This window comes from Balaenoptera physalus (genome assembly GCF_965194825.1).
Source record: "Balaenoptera physalus genome assembly, chromosome: 2".
NCBI lineage: Eukaryota > Metazoa > Chordata > Mammalia > Artiodactyla > Balaenopteridae > Balaenoptera > Balaenoptera physalus.
This window is the reverse complement of record NC_138883.1, coordinates 63,970,580-63,985,091: the sequence shown is the minus strand read 5'-3', so window position 1 is coordinate 63,985,091 and position 14,512 is coordinate 63,970,580.

Here is a 14,512-nt window from a genome sequence, read left to right as displayed (position 1 = left end):
TTGGGTTGCCGTGTTTTCATTGTCATTTGTTTCTAGGTATTTTTTGATTCCCTCTTTGATTTCTTCAGTGATATCTTGGTTATTTAGTAGCGTATTGTTTAGCCTCCATGTGTTTGTATTTTTTACAGTTTTTTTCCTGTAATTGATATCTAGTCTCATAGCATTGTGGTCAAAAAACATACTTGATACGATATCAATTTTCTTAAATGTACCAAGGCTTGCCTTGTGACCCAGATATTATCTATTCTGGAGAAGTTCCATGAGCACTTGAGAAGAAAGTGTATTCTGTTGTTTTTGGATGCAATGTCCTATAAATATCAATTAAGTCCATCTTGTTTAATGTGTCATTTAAAGCTTGTGTTTCCTTATGTATTTTCATTTTGGTTGATCTGTCCATTGGTGAAAGTGGAGTGTTAAAGTCCCCTACTATTATTGTGTTAATGTCGATTTCCCCTTTTATGGCTGTTAGCATTTGCCTAATGTATTGAGGTGCTCCTATGTTGGGTGCATAAATATTTACAATTGTTATGTCTTCTTCTTGGTTTGATCCCTTGACCATTATATAGTGTCCTTCTTTGTCTCTTGTAATAGTCTTTATTTTAAAGTCTATTTTGTCTGATATGAGAATTGCTACTCCAGCTTTCTTTTGATTTCCATTTGCATGGAATATCTTTTTCCATCCCCTCACTTGCAGTATGTGTCCCTAGGTCTGAAGTGGGTTTCTTGTAGATAGCGTATTTACGCATCTTGTTTTTGTATCCATTCAGCCAGTTTATGTCTTTTGGTTGGAGCATTTAATCCATTTACATTTAAGGTTATTATCGATATGTATGTTCCTATTACCATTTTCTTAATTGTTCTGGGTTTGTTTTTGTAGGTCACTTCCTTCTCTTGTGTTTCCTGCCTAGAGAAGTTCCTTTAGCATTTGTTGTAAAGCTCGTTTGGTGGTGCTGAATTATCTTAGCTTTTGCTTGACTGTAAAGGTTTTAATTTCTCCATTGAATCTGAATGAGATCCTTGCTGGGTAGAGTAATCTTGGTTGTAGGTTGTTCCCTTTCATCACTTTAAATATGTCCTGCCACTCCCTTCTGGCTTGCAGAGTTTCTGCTGAAAAATCAGCTGTTAACCTTATGGGGATTCCCTTGTATGTTATTTATTGTTTTTCCCTTGCTTCTTTTAACATTTTTTCTTTGTATTTGATTTTTGATAGTTTGATTAATATGTGTCTTGGCATGTTTCTCCTTGGATTTATCCTGTATGGGACTCTCTGCACTTCCTGGACTTGATTGACTATTTCCTTTCCCATATTAGTGAAGTTTCCAACTATAATCTCTTCAAATATTTTCTCAGTCCCTTTTTTTCTCTTCTTCTTCTGGGACCCCTATAATTCGAATGTTGGTGCATTTAATGTTGTCCCAGAGGTCTCTGAGACTGTCCTCAATTCTTTTCATCCTTTTTTCTTTATTCTGCTCTGCAGTAGTTATATCCACTATTTTATCTTCCAGGTCACTTATCCGTTCTTCTGCCTCAGTTATTCTGCTATTGATTCTTTCTACAGATTATTATTTTTTTTTGACTGTGTTTGGTCCTCATTGCTGTGTGCAGGCTTTCTCTAGTTGCGGCAAGTGGGGGCTACTCCTCGTTGCGGTGCGCAGGCTTCTCATGGTGGTGGCTTCTCTTTTTGTGGAGCACGGGCTCTAGGCACGCAGTCTTCAGTACTTGTGGCACGCAGGCTTATTTGCTCCGCTGTATGTGGGATCTTCCTGGACGAGGGTCTGAACCTGTATCCCCTGCATTGGCAGGCGGATTCTTAACCTCTGCACCACCAGGGAAGCCCCATCTAGAGAATTTTTAATTTCATTTATTGTGTTGTTCATCATTGTTTGCTCTTTAGTTCTTCTAGGTCCTTGTTAAACGTTTCTTGTGTTTTCTCCATTCTATTTCCAAGATTTTGGATCATCTTTACTATCATTACTCTGAATTCTTTTTCAGGTAGACTGCCTATTTTCTCTTCATTTGTTTGGTCTGGTAGGTTTTTACGTTGGTCCTTCATCTGCTGCGTATTTCTCTGTCTTCTCATTTTGCTTAACTTACTGTGTTTGGGGTCTCCTTTTTGCAGGCTGCAGGTTTGTAGTTCACATTGTTTTTGGTGTCTGCCCCCAGTGGGTAAGGTTGGTTCAGTGGGTTGTGTAGGCTTCCTGGTGGCGGGGACTGGTGCCTGGGTTCTGGTGGAGGAGTCTGGATCTTGTCTTTCTGGTGGGCAGGACTGCATCTGGCGGTGCATTTTGGGGTGTCTGTGAACTTAGTATGATTTTAGGCAGCCTGTCTGCTAATGGGTAGGGTTGTATTCCTGTCTTGCTAGTTGTTTGGCATGAGGTGTCCAGCACTGGAGTTTGCTGGCCATTGAGTGGAGCTGGGTCTTAGCGTTGAGATGGAGATCTCTGGGAGAGCCCTTGCCAAGTGATATTACGTGGGGCCTGGAGGTCTCTGGTGGTCCAATGTCCTGAACTTGGTTCTCCCACCTCAGAGACTCAGGCCTGACACCTGGCCAGAGCACCAAGACCCCGTCAGCCACATGGCTCAGAAGAAAAGGGAGGGAAAAAAAGAAAGAAAGAAAAAAACTCTTTCTGGGGGCCCACGGCCCGTCCCCGTGCCTCTGGGCCCAGCTCCCTCTGCTGTCTCTGCCAGGGCTATAGCCGAGGCCGCCGCCGCCCACTTTCAGTTTCTAGACTGTTTTTTTAAGAGCAGTTTTAGGATCATAGTAAAATTGAGTGGAAGGTACAGAGATTTCCCATATGTCCCCTGTCCCCACACATGAATAGTCTTCCCCATTATCAACATCTCCCACCAGAGTGGTACATTTGGTACAACTGATGAACTTACACTGACTCATCATTATCCCCTAGAGTCCATAGTTTACACTAGGCTTTATTCTTGGTGTTGTATATTTTATGGGCTTGGACAAATGTATAATGACAAGTATCTACCATAGTATCACATAGAGTAGTTTCACTGCCCTAAAAGTCCTCTGTACTCCACTTTTTAAGCTTTCCCTGCCATCCTAAACTCTGGCAACTACTGATCTTTTTATTAGCTCCATAGTTTTGCCTTTTCCAGAATGTCATATAGTTGGAATCACACAGTATGTAGCCTTTTCAGATTGGCTTCTTTCACTTAGTAATATACATTTAAGGTTCTTCCATGTCTTTTCATGGCTTGAGAGATTACTTCTTTTTAGCATTGAATAATATTCCATTGTCTGGATGACCACAGTTTATTTATCCATTTACATACTGAAGAACATCTTGGTTGCTCCCAGGTTTTGGCAATTATGAATAAAGTTGCTATAAATATCTGTGTGTAGGTTTTTGTGTGAGCATGAGTTTTCAACTCCTCTGGGTAAAAACCAAGACACATGGTTTCTGGATCGTATGGTAAGAGTATGTTTAGTTTTTTTTAAAAAAGCTTCCAAACTGTTTCCAAAGTGGGTGTACCATTTTGCATTCTCATCAGCAATGAATGAGAGTTCCTGTTGCTCTACATCCTCACCAGCATGTGGTGCTGTCAGTGTTCTGGATTTTGGCCATTCTAATAGGTGTGTAGTGGTATCTTATTGTTGTTTTAATTCACATTTTCCTGATGACATATGATATGGAACATCTTTTCATATACTTATTTGCCATCTGTCTATCTTCTTTGGTAAGTTATCTGTTAAGGTTTTCGGCCCATTTTTTGATCAGGTTGTTTGTTTTCTTATTGTTGAGTTTTTAAGAGTTCTTCGTGTATTTCAGGACTTCCCTGGTGGCACAGTGGTTAAGAATCCGCCTGCCAATTCAGGGGTCACAGGTTCAAGCCCTGGTCCAGGAAGATCCCACATGCCGTGGAGCACCTAAGCCCGTGGGCCACAACTACTGAGCCCACATGCCACAACTACTGAAGCCCATGCACCTAGAGCCCATGCTCTGCAACAAGAGAAGCCACCACAATGAGAAGCCCACACACTGCAATGAAGAGTAGCCCCCACTCGCCGCAGCTAGAGAAAGCCCGTGCAGCAATGAAGACCCAACGCAGCCAAAAATAAAATAAATTAAATAAATTAATTTTAAAAAAAGGAGTTCTTGGTATATTTCAGATAACAGTCCTTCATCAGATATGTCTTTTGCAAATATTTTCTCCCAGTCTATGGCTTGTTTTTTTCATTTTCTTGACAGTATCTTTCAAAGAGCAGAAAAGTTTAATTTTAATGAAGTCCAGTTTATCAATTTTTTCTTTCATGGATCAGGCCTTTGGTGTTGTATCTAAAAAGTCATCAGCAAACCCAAGGTCATTTGGATTTTCTTCTATGTTATCCTTTATGAGTTTTATAGTTTTGCGTTCTACATTTAGGTCTATGATCCATTTTGAGTTTTTGTGTGTGTGCATGAGAAGGGTGTAAGGTCTGTGTCTAGATTAACTTTTTTGCATGTGGATGTCTGGTTGTTCCAGCAACATTTGTTGAAAACTCAAATGCTTTTAAATGATATTTATATGTGTATAATATAAATGTCAGCTCCATGGATGTTCCCAAGCCCTTTGAAATTCAGATAACATTTGGTTCAAATACCCAACCCCAGTGTCTCTGAGGATACTCTGGGGCTTAGTCTCCTCTTGGTGTCCTCTGGTTGAGGTCTTCCTTCCAGCAACATTAGAGCCCTTCTACTCAGTGTTCCTTCTCGCTTTTCCCCACCTTGTCCCTGGAGACTGCCCCAATCTCTTCTCCCTGAAGCATCACTCACACTATATGTAAGCATATATTATCAAAGGAAGAGAGTCATGGAGGAGATGATGTTGTAGGGCAGAATGACCTAAACAGGATTTTAACATTTCTGAACTTAAAAATCCCTGGTCCATCCTTTCTTATGGAGAAATCACCCTGTACCTGTTCCATCCACGTTGTGCTGGGTCCCTCTTGGGGTCACTGCTGGCCCATATGACATCTTCGTGCACATTTAGAAAAAGGCAGCCCTTCTTCAGAAGGCTTTGCAATATGCAGCTTGACAGCAGAAAGTGGGCCAGATTTCAGCCTTATCTTCCCCCTCATCTTGCTTTAGCCCCCATCCTTCCCTAACCTACTGGTCCTCAATCCCCCAGATTCTCATTCATTTCTTATAGAGCAGTTTAGCTCTTTCTTTACTGGCTCCAGGCCTTCCAAGTTATTCCCAAAGGTCTCATCTTCATAATTAATTTAAAAATGTGCTCTTCAACTTTAATAATTATAACTCTGAAAGGAACACTGGGGTGTTGAATTTTTTTCCCTCGCTACATATACATCATTATGATGGTGATAGTGATGGTGATGATGAAGTTAATGACAACAGCCCTTAAGTAAATATGCTTAAGTTATTACATGAGGAGAAAAATGGTCTTTTGCAGGAAAATCAAAGGTCCTTTCTTTGACATGTAAGAGATTGTATATTATACCCCTGTTTACCACAGAATAGAAACCAGAGTCTCTAAAGTGCTTTAAACTCTCAAAATTAAAAATGCTGAACTCTGCAGATGCATTCTGTAAATGTATAAGTATGGCAGAAAGCCAGAAAGTTCCTGGAAGACAACAGGATGTCAGCCCAGTTTTATGAAGCATATGTATTGTCATCATATTCTTTGTTTTTTCTATATTTTCAAGTTGTCATAGTTTTCTTTTTTTAAAATAATGCATTACTGTCTTTTTAAAAAATTTATTTGTTTATTTATTTATTTTTTGGCTGCGTTGGGTCTTCATTGCTGCGCACGGGCTTTCTCTAGTTGCAGAGAGCGGGGTCTACTCTTTGTTGTCGTGCGCGGGCTTCTCATTGAGGTGGCTTCTCTTGTTGTGGAGCATGGGCTCTAGGCGCACGGGCTTCAGTAGTTGTGGCGTGCGGGCTTCAGTGGTTTTGGCCCACGGGCTTAGTTACTCCGTGGCATGTGGGATCTTCCTGGACGAGGGCTCGAACCTGTGTCCCCTGTATTGGCAGGCAGATTTTTAACCACTGCGCCACCAGGGAAGCCCTGTATCACATTCTTTAACAGACCAGGAGGAAGCAGAGGCATGGGCCACATCTTTGACATAATGTATTTCTGCAATTCTAAGGAACACCAACAGCATTTGGGAGAAACAAAAAAGGCAGTGCATTAAATGTTCACACTAGCAATAGGCTACATCCATCCTGATTTCAGAACTTTAAAGTGAGAACAATAAAACTGTATCTTAGAGGTAAGGAGTATTGTACTTTCTGTTTAGGTCTTTTACAGCACATTATTCTATATCCTGAAGAAAAAGTTATTTCAATAATAGTGTTGCTAAATACATGCAAAATTGGCTTTCAAATAGAAACGATAGAATCAGTACATTCAAAACTAGGCATAAGGTTAATTGAATACTCTTTTTCTGGACTCAAACTGTGGAATATAAAGATTTGGTAAGGCTATGAATAGTAGAGACCAACTTCTCTAAGCCTAGTTTTCTCATCTACAAAACGGGTAAATTAAAGTACCACCATCATAAGATTGGTGTGAAGACTGAATGAAATAATACATGTAAAGTGCTTAGCATAGTGCCTGGAACACAATACTGTCTCCTGCTCTGAAGAAGTTCAGAAGGAACTGCAAAGAGGGGGCTGGGGGATTACTTATTCCTGGTACTATTCAATCCAATCCAACAAATATTTCATGACCACCTACTGTACGCTAAGAATTGGGCTGAGAAGTGCGTTAGGAAGAAATAAAGAAGAGTGTTGTGCCCATCTTGTCTTAGGAAGATGAGAAATATTGGGTACATTTAATTTTATTAACTGAACTTTGTACTTAAATATTGACTGCTATACTTAAGTTATCAAATATTATTAAACTTTAGGTATTAAGCACGTTATGTTACTCTAAATATACATACTTAATTTAATGTATACTGTTTTATATACATGACTTCGGGATAATTTTGTATTTGTCAGTAATGCTAACCAAAGAATATTTTATTTTTAAGTGGTACTCACCCTTGCTTCTGCAAGAAAATTAAAATAAATGAACCAATTGGAGTAGAGCTCTCACCTCTAATTACTGGGCCTTAGGAGTAAATGAATGAAAAACTACCCTTTAGTTCTGAAATAGCAAACTTGGAGATATACTAGGACATGGCAGGTCCTTGTTCCTGATGATAAGGGTGAATGGCCTTGAAGGACATTTGAAGATTAGATGTTATCCTAGGTGTGTGTACTAGTCAGTTTCCAAGATGGCCCCCAGTGATCCTTGCCTCTGATGACAGCTGCCCCAGTCAAAATCTGATTGCTTTCTCATGGAAGACCCCAAGCAAGAATTTCCTGGCCAAGCCCTTTCCAAATTCCTGACCCATACGTGATTGCAGTTGTTTGAGGCCACTACATTTTAGGATAATTTATTACTGATACAGAACGTATTGAGGTAAGGTTAAGTCATTGAAGGTTACTAAATAGAGAAGTAAATGGTCAGACTTGCGTCTTAGAAATAATTCTGCCTGCGAGGTGGAAGTTGGATGAAGGAGGTGGACGCTGAGAAACTAAAGGCAGGACACTAGTGAGGGAGCGATCATACCATCCAAGGATGAGGTGGTAGGGACTGAAACTGCATGGCAATCAAGCTGGAGGCTAGAGAAACAGATTGTTAACCAAAACTTCAGAAGCAGAGACCTGACTGAAATAAGAAGTGTTTACTTGTGGTTTGTTAGGACTGCATCCGGGGAGACACAGATTCTAGAAGCACCTGAATTGTGTTTGGCTGTACAACAAAGTGCGGGAGGCTTATAAAGGCAAAAACTGCAAGGTTACAGTCAGTTAAATGAGTTTTTATCGAGAATTGTAATTTGGAGCTGGCAAGATGTAAGGGTGCTTATTAAGTAAGGATTGGATGGGGTCTGAGATCGTTGCACAGTTATAAGGGGAGACCCTGAGACCATAACGTTGCAGCTGGCAGGTGTTGTTCTGAAGACAGCTGGTGGTGTCCTTGGGTCTGCTATGGTTCAGTAAAGTTCAGGTTCTCAGTGGTGCAGAGACTGTCTGAGACCAGATCCTCAATGGCTCCCCAACTCCATTTTTGTATGCCTGAACTGCGATTACTCCATTATAATTTCTACTTGTCATCAGGATCAAGCAGTGTTTATAAAAGATAGAACTGCCTCCATTAAGTGACTGATCGCCTGTGGCAGGAAAGGTAGAGACTAAAATGGTTTCTGTGTTGTTTTTTTCTTCTAGAATCTTGCAATATTTATAGATTCCCCAGCTTTGACTACTTGCTGAAGAAAGAGTCAGTCTCATGCTACTTCTCCATCTCAGCTCAGAAATCTCCCTTTGAAGGTCTCACTCTTTTATCCAAGATAAATGTATTTACCTAGTTGCACTTCGTGGATTTAAAATAAGTACTAGCTATAAATATGTTCCTATAACTCAGGGGGTATGTGGGTGTTTTCCTTAAACTAAGTGTTCTTTAAAATATTTCGTTCTTCAAGATTTTTCTCATATCAGCGGTTTTCTATTTATTTGAAGAAACCCTAAAAATGTAGTCTGCATTTCATATGTTCTTTTAAGCTACTTAAACAATATTTTTAAGACATCAGTGATGTAATCTGTTTTTAAGAGCAATTGACTTACTTTAAATTAAAACTTAAATATATGCCCATTAAGAAATTAGCCAAGAAAAAACAGTAACATTAATCTCCTAAGGTTTTGATTTTCAAAAAAGGTTTTCTTTTAAGTTTGCAGAAATCTTTTGGGAATAACTAGTTTTTACTTTGAAGAAACATTTATCAGAAGTTTAGCAATTCTTTCTATTTTAACTCAGGCTCTCCCCTTGGAACCAATGCATGCCTCTGGACCCGTTATGGCTTTGACTCTAAACAAGGCTCTCCTGGGGACTTCCCTGGTGGTCCAGTGGGTAAGACTCCACACTCTCAATGCAGGAGGCTCGGGTTCTATCCCTGGTCGGGGAGCTAGATCCCGCATGCATGCTACAACTAAGAGTTTGCATGCCCCAACTAAGAAGCCTGTGTGTTGCAACTATGAGCCTGTATGTCACAACTAAAAGATCCCACATGCCACAACTAAAGATCCCAAGTGCCACAACGAAGAGCTGGTGTAGCCAAAATAAATAAATAAATAAATATTAAAAATAAAATAAAATAAACAAGGCTCTCCTTCTTTGCTCAGGCAGTACTGTGAGGGATTTCCCAGCTACCTGTGTGAACCTAAGAAACTATAACTCTTCCCTGTAAAAATCCCTGTGTTTGGGACTTCCTTGGTGGCACAGTGGTTAAGAATCCACCTGCCAATGCAGGGGACACGGATTTGAGCCCTGGTCCGGGAAGATCCCACATGCCGCGGATCAACTAAGCCCGTGCACCACAACTACTGAGCCTGCGCTCTAGAGCCCACAAGCCACAACTACTGCAGCCTGTGCCTAGAGCCCGTGCTCTGTAACAAGATAAGCCACCCTGGTGAGAAGCCCACACACCGCAACGAAGAGTAGCCCCGTTCATTGCAACTAGAGAGAAAGCCTGCGCACGGCAACGAAGATCCAACACAGCCAAAAATAAATAAATAAAAATAAATAAATAAAAATAAAATTAAAATCCCTGTGTTTGAGCTCATAAAACTCAATAAAAACAAAAACAAACAAACAAAGAAAACAAACAACCCAATCGAAAAATGGGCAGAAGACTAAATAGACATTTCTCAAAGAAGACATACAGATGGCCAACAGGCACATAAAAAGATGATCAACATCACTAATTATTAGAGAAATGCAAATCAAAAGTACAATAAGGTACCACCTCACGCTGGTCAGAATGGCCATCATTAAAAAGTCTACAGATAACAAATGCTGGAGAGGGTGTGGAGAAAAGGGAACTTTCCTACACTGTTGATGGGAATGTAAGTTGGTGCAGCCACTAGGGAAAACAGTATGGAGGTTCCTCAAAAAACTAAAAATAGAGTTGCCATATAATCCAGCAATCCTACCCATGGGCATATAATTAAAAAAGATACATGCACCCCTATTTTCATAGCAGCACTATTCAGAATAGCCAAGACATGGAAACAACCTAAATGTCCATTGACAGATGAATGGATAAAGAAGATGTGGTACATATATACAATGAAATACTACTCAGCCATAAAAAAATAATGAAATAATGCCATTTGCAGCAACATGGATGGAACTAGAGACTATCATACTAAGTGAAGTTAAGTCAGAAAGAAAAAGACAAATATCATGTGCTATCACTTATATGTGGAATTTAAAATATGACACAAAAGCACTTATCTACGAAACAGAAACAGACTCACAGACATAGAGAACAGACTTGTGGTTCTCAAGGGGGAGGGGGGTGTGGGGGGAGGGATGGATTGGGAGGTTGGGATTAGCAGATGCACACTACTATATATAGAATGGATAAAGAGCAAGGTCCTGCTGTATAGCACAGGGAACTATATTCAGTATCCTCTGTTAAACCATAACGGAAAAGAATGTGAAAAAGAATATATATATATGTAAAACTGAATCACTTTGCTGTACAGCAGAAATTAACACAACATTGTAAATCAACTATACTTGAATAAAAATAAATTAAAGAAAAAAAATCCCTGTGGGGAATTCCCTGGTGGTCCAGTGGTTAGGACTCAGCGCTTTTATTGCCAAGGGCCTGGGTTCGATCCCTGGCCAGGGAACTAAGATCTTGCAAGCCACGCAGTGCAGCAAAAAAAAAAAAAAAAAAAAATCCCTGTGTTTGAATCATTTCAAAGAAACATAGAGCATAGATCACAGTAAGGTTCACTTCAGGATAAGCTGTGTGGTATGAGTCGGGGGCACTTGGGAAAACTCCCTTCCAGAGACTGCTTTTCCTTTGTTTTTCCACAGAAACTGGGATCCCATTATTAGATAAGCATGATTCTGGCACTAATTCTGATGGGTGGGTTTTTTCCACCACACTAAGCAATTCTCCAACACCAGCTGAGTGTCCCGCAATTCAACTCAGTTCTGACACTATCTGCCCAAAGATAGCATCAGATCCCACAGGTTAAGGGCTCTGTCTTGCAAGACTGTCCCTACTTCAGATGCCAATCACAAGTCCAGGTTGTTACCTGTGCTTCTGACCCAACAGCTATAAATTAGAGGTTTCCATGACTCCCTTCTTGGGTTCGATTAATTTTCTAGAGCAGCTCACAGAACTCAGATACCAGTTTACTCACTAGATTACTTGTTTATTACAAAGGATATTAAAGGATTCGAATCAACAGCCAGATATAGAGATATATAGGGGGAGGTGCCGAACAAAGGAGCTTCTGTCCCCATGGAGTTTGGGGCCCAGCACAGTGGAATGTGGAAGCATCCTTGTTCACCAGCCTAGAAGCATTCTTGTTCTCCAAATCCCGTCCTTTTGGGTTTTTATGGAAGCTTCATTACATACGCACAATTGATTAAATCATTGGCCACTGGTGACTGATCAGCTTCTAACTCCCCTCTCCTCCCTGGAAATGGGGGCGTGGGACTGAAAGTTCCAACCCTCTAGTAGTAGGCCAGGAGAATCAACCATATTCTCCTGGCCTGCTGCCCTCAATCTGAGGTGAGGTCCAAAAGTCACCATTAACATCACAAAAGACACCTTGGTCACTCTCTTCACTTGGGAAATTCCAAGGGTTTTAGGAGCTCTGTGCTAGAAAAAGGGACTATGACCAAATATATATTTCTGATTATGAATAACAATATCACAATGAGTCATTATTAGATGACTCCAGGAGTCCCTTACTAAATTGTATGTGACCTTTGTCAGTGAAAAAATTAATCAGTAGCAGATCTAAGAAAGAAATGGAAAATTGTATTGGCGCCAACCTGAGGATTATAACCTGGGAGACAGTCTTTCAGAAAGCTCTGAGGACTATTTCCCTCTTTAGAGGTCAAAGTACAGTTATCTTTGAGACAAAGGGCTATAGTCAATTGACAGTTTACACAATCCAGATTTACACATGGGTCTTGGCCCTTTACAAGATTAAGAAGGAAGGTTATCTCGTTTATGAGATTAAGAAAGAATGTTATCTCCTAAAGAGGTCTGGTTAAAGCAGATGCACAACATGCACCAAAGGGAAGGGAGGCGGCCCAAACAGGCAAAGAAAAATTTCATGTTTAAATTTTTCTTATCTTGCCATAAAATATGAATTTTATTTCATCACCTTGTAGAAAGGGATTTTCCACTGCCCCCTAGGTTCATTCTCCACCCTTCTTCGCCCTGATTTGTAGGGTGGCTGACCCGTACAGACTAGTTCAATGCCTTTGACTTCTAGTTGGGTTCAACCAATGAAGACCCCCAGGAGAGATCAGAGGAAGAGTGGACAGTGAAGGTGCTGTTATTATTATTTTTTAAAATTTATTTATTTTTGCTGCGTTGGGTCTTCATTGCTGCGCACCGGCTTTCTCTAGTTACAGGGAGTGGGGGCTACTCTTTGTTGTGGTGCGCCGGTTTCTCACTGCGGTGGCTTCTCTTGTTGCGGATCATGGGCTCTAGGTGCGTGGGCTTCAGTAGTTGTGGCACGCAGGCTCACTAGTTGTGGCTCTCGGGCTCTAGAGCGCAGGCTCAGTAGTTGCGGCACACAGGCTTAGTTGCTCCGCGGCATGTGGGATCTTCCCAGACCAGGGTTCGAACCCGTGTCCCCTGCATTGGCAGGCAGATTCTTAACCAGTGCACCACCAGGGAAGTCCTGAAGGTGCTGTTATAACTGCCCAACTTCAACCCTGAAAGGTCACCTTGGGCTGCTTGGGTCCCCTGACCAAAGGTCACGGCTCCTCTTCTGGCAAGCTCCATGTCTCTCTGGAGAAGCTGCTCCCTCCCTTCATCCTTCTGGGACTAGGGGTGGGAATAGCCCTGGGACTGCTGTTCCTTGTGGTCTCTCCCTACACACTACACACACTTGTGTAAATAGTACCTTTATTAAACCCACCTTGAATTATCCTAATTTGAGTGTGCCATCTGTTTCCTCCTGAGACTTTGACAGATACTCCTTGATAGAAGCAATTTACCAAGCTATTATTGGCCATAAACATCCAATTATAAATTATGAGATTGCTTTACAAGGTATAACTACCGAATGGTAGAGGGACTAGGACAAATAAATCTTCACAGAGATAAAAAAGAAACAACACAAAGCAACAGAAAGAGCAAGAGGTTTGAAATTAGGAGATCTCAGTTTGAGTTCCAGATCAGCAGTTTACAACACTTCTGGGCCTCATTTTTCTCACCTATAAAGTATGAGTTTTAAAACTGATCAGTGGCTTTCAATTTGTATTTCACAAAACCCCCCAGTTTCACAGAGGTACTTCAATGTCCACCAGCGTGGGAGGGGAGAGAAGCAAAGAAAAGATAGGAGGAAAGAGACAGAGCCCCATTCCTACTCCAGCTAGGGCAGCTGTGCTGTCAGATTTATGTGGAACAAGATAACCAAGGACGTGACTGAGGAGTCCAGATCAAGGACAGGCTACTTTGCTCTGGAGATTTCTCAGGTCATGGATGCAAAACTGGGTATTCCTGCTGCTGGTCCTCTAGGGAAAGGTGGGCTTTCATATGTGTGTGTGTGTGTGTGTGAGTGTGTGTGTGTGTGTGTGTGTGTGTGTTGTTAGTTTTAATGTTAAAAGGAATGTGACTGAATTTTAGACCCGTATTTGGTAGGAGCGACAAATATTCATGACTGTGTGTAGCACGTAATAGGTGCTCAATAACTGTGGAATAAATGAATGCATGGATGAATTCTGGGTAACACTGCATTAGAAGATAAAAATTCTGCTTTTAAACACATGTATGAAAAGCAGTAATCTAGTTCACACTGGAAGTCCGGTTCGCTCTGATGGCCGATGAGCATGGGCATACCTGTTCTGGCCATATCTTTGCAGGTTCCTCGGGGACTATCAGGAAGGGCTACTGGCCACGAGCAAGAGGAGAGCAGGGAAAGAAAAAGAATAGAAAAATCAAAATTTCAATTGATGCACAATTTTTTTTTTAATGCTAATACTCTTTTTTTAAAAAAATAATTAGGCTGTGTTGGGTCTTCATTGCTGTGCGCAGGCTTTCTCTAGTTGCAGGGTGGGGGCTACTCTTCGCTGCGGTGCGCGGGCTCTAGGCGCACAGGTGGCTCGCAGGCTCCAGAGAGCAGGCTCAGCAGCTGTGGCGCCCCTGCATTGGCAGGCGGATTCTTAACTATTGTGCCACCAGGGAAGTTCCACACTTCTTCTTTTTTTTTTTTTTAATCTTTGTCTTTGGTATTTTCTTTCCATTACGGTTCAATAAGCTCAAAAAAAGCTTTAAATGATTTAAAGCTGCAAAGTAAAGTCACTAGATTTTTTTCCAGTTTTTCATTTTGAAATCATTATAGATTCACAGGAAATTGAAAAGCTAGTACACAGAGACTAGTGTACGCTAGAAACTGTATACCCTACAACAAAATATATTTTTTAATGTAAAATCCAGTTAAATAGTTTGGGACCACTT